Source organism: Ochotona curzoniae, unplaced genomic scaffold (assembly GCF_017591425.1).
Source record: "Ochotona curzoniae isolate NIBS_2020 unplaced genomic scaffold, NIBS_Ocur_1.0 scaffold_1852, whole genome shotgun sequence".
In the NCBI taxonomy this organism is placed as follows: Eukaryota; Metazoa; Chordata; class Mammalia; order Lagomorpha; family Ochotonidae; genus Ochotona; species Ochotona curzoniae.
The window spans coordinates 11,074,049-11,076,938 of NW_024467087.1; the positions used below are offsets into that span (position 1 = coordinate 11,074,049).

Sequence of the window (2,890 nt, forward strand, 5' to 3'; positions counted from 1 at the left end):
AGGAAAACCTTTCGGCAGCTCCTGGAAATTTGCCATGGGTGGCATTGGCTAGTGATGCACAGCATGGGGCAGATCCTGGACCCGTGACACTATCTTATTGCAGGAGTTCACAGCCAGCTATAGAAGTTGTGTGTAGAGAGCTGTGAAGAATCTCTGCTTCTGGAAAGTAGTTGTGGAATTCTTTTAGAGAGCTCAAGAGACTGAAGGAAGAGGTGAGTGAAAGGAAGGTTTTATTTGAAGTTTATTTGGACCTATGGCTGGGATGCCTTTCTTGGTTTCTCTTGCACATTTTATTTTTTAAAGAAAATGATTTATTATTTGAAAGGCAGAGTTACAGAGTTGGAGAGACACACAGAAACAGTGTGCTTCTATTCACTGGCTCATTCCCAAATGGCCACAGTGGCTTGGACTAGGAAAAGCAAAGTAAAGAGCTTGGATTAACTCCATCTGTTTATCCCACATGGGTCGTGGGTGCCCAAGTGCTTGGACGGTCTTTTTCAATTCTCCCAGGCACATTCGCTGGGAGATGGATTTGAAATTCATCAGTTGGAACTTAAACCCGCACTCATCTGGAATGCTGGTATAGGCAGCCAGCTTATCGCATTGCCCCACAACAGTGGGGCATGAGGATTTTCTTGACTGACCAGAGTGGACTTTATCTGGACCAATGCTATATTGTAGTTTAGTCTGGAACATTCATCCTGCAGATGTTCTGCTTCCACCCATCAAATGCATAAACAATACAGGATTGCTTCTGGCATCCACAGGGTGGCAGTGTTGCCCCAGCAATGACAACTTGTGCAGTTGTTATCAAGGGCCTTTGCGACCTATTAGCTGTTTGACTTTGGGTAAGTTACTTTGGCACTCTGGGCTCTACTTTCACTATGGCAAAAATACCCTTCTGGTGACATTTGAAGGACTGAATGGAGAGCAGTGTGGGCATTGCAGCCTCACTGCTGGCAGGTACGTTGTTTATACTTGAAACTGCTAATTTCTCTGCCACATCGGGATCAGCAGTCTGTGCCCTCTGCAAAGCTGAAGCTCAGGTACCCTGCACTGAAATCCAGTTTACACTAAACTTTGAGGTTGCTGCCCCCATGGCACCAAGTTAACCTTACTTGTGTTAGGAATATAAGCTCTGATCATTAAGTTAGTCTGTTTCATTCAGCACTTTATCAATACATTCGATTGCTTATTGTTCTTTTTCTCCTTTGGGCAGATCCAGAGAGGCCCCTGGGTCTGCCAGCCTGGGGCCTGCAGCCAGTCTGGAAATCTTTTTTTTTTTTTTTACTCTTTACTAGTTTATTTAAAAAAATTGAAGATGCCACATTTTTTAAAAGGCTCTTTTACATAAAGTAGACTTACTGGGCAGATCTGGAAGTCAGTCTAAACTGGACGTACTATGGATTGAACACACAGATGAGGGTTCCTCACTCTACCACCTGGACACGGAGCCAATACCTCCCTCCAGACTCCTATAAAAACTGCTTCAAAGCCCCTTTGAAGTTGCAATAGTGCAGCAAAACCACAAGTAAACAACTACCTGTTGACCTGGTATTTCAAATATAGACTGAAAGGCCAACAGGCATTGTGTGTGTGTGTGTGTGTGTGTGTGTGTGTGTGCAATTTTTTTTAAAAACAGATCAAAGGTTGAAAAATTCGCACAGCACTGTCCCTTCACAGAAGGCAAGCCGCTGCGGCGCGTCAGGTCGGAGGCCGCCCCCGGAGGTGTAGGCTGTGGAAGTGGGCCTCCTTCAGGGTCTGGTTGATGTGAAAGTACGGGCCTTGGCACAGAGCGGACTGCTCGGGCATGGGCTGCGGGGTGTTGGGGCTGGATCCGGCCATGGTCTGACTTAAGCTGCTCTCCGGCCGCTGGCTCTGTCCGGGCTGTTGATGTTGCTGCCGCTGCTGCTGCTGCTCCCACCACTGTCACTGCTGGAAGACTCCGTGTCCCAGGACTCCTGGAAGACAGCGTTTCGGCTGCTCCTCTTGGTCTGCGGGGGAAGGTGGTGGTCCTCTTCATTGCCATTCCTTCTCCTTTTCCTGGGGCGCAGGCGCTCGCTCATGGCAGCCGGTGGAAGGGAGCGCCGTGGCACCGCCCCGCGCTACTAGGGAACGGCCGGGGTCGAGAGCGGCCGGCCGCCACGCCCACCCCCTCGGGCCCGGGCTCTGGCCGCCGCTCGGGTGGACGCGGCCGGCGGGGAGCGTCCCCCCCCCCCCCGTTGGACCCGTACCACCGCCACTTCCGGCGTCTCCTCCGCTCCCCCCATCCAGTCTGGAAATCTTTGAGGCAGGAGTGAAGATGGGCGTTTGGGGGCTATGACTTCAAGGAACATCATAGCAGCACCAACTGGGAAGGAACCAACTGGGAACTGTCTACTTTTATAACCTCTTTATGAATTTCCTTTTTATTTTACTTCAAGACAACTCATAATGTATTTTTTGAATTTTATGAGATCTGCTTAAAAATCCTTGTCAGATAATTCTGCTATTTCACTAATGCTGGTGTTGGGATCAATTGATCATGTTTCCTCATTTTCTGCCTCTTTGTACGAGAGATGACTTTTTTTAAATCTTGGACATTTGGGGTACTATGTTAAGAGACACTGAGATACTAGGTCTTGTTTAAACTCTTGTAATAACAGGCAGTTACCAACTTAGGTTTGATATGCAGATGGTGGCCTATTCCTATGGGCTGTGATTACAAAATTATTTATTTGTTTTTAAAGATTCATTTCTTTGAAAAGCAGTGTTTAGAAAGACAGGGAGAGACAAAGAGAGATATTCCACCTACTGGTTCACTCCCCAGATGGCTGCAATGACTAGAGCTGGGCACTTGAAAGCTAGGAGCTTCTTCCAGTTCTCCCAATGGGTGCAGGAGCAGAATTAC

General features: G+C 48.0%; 1 pseudogene; it reads right to left on the bottom strand.

Annotated features, from left to right (window-relative positions):
* Positions 1-1,383: 1,383 nt before the first annotated feature.
* LOC121169055 lies at positions 1,384-2,127 on the bottom strand (annotated as a pseudogene).
* Between the last annotated feature and the right edge of the window lie 763 nt (positions 2,128-2,890).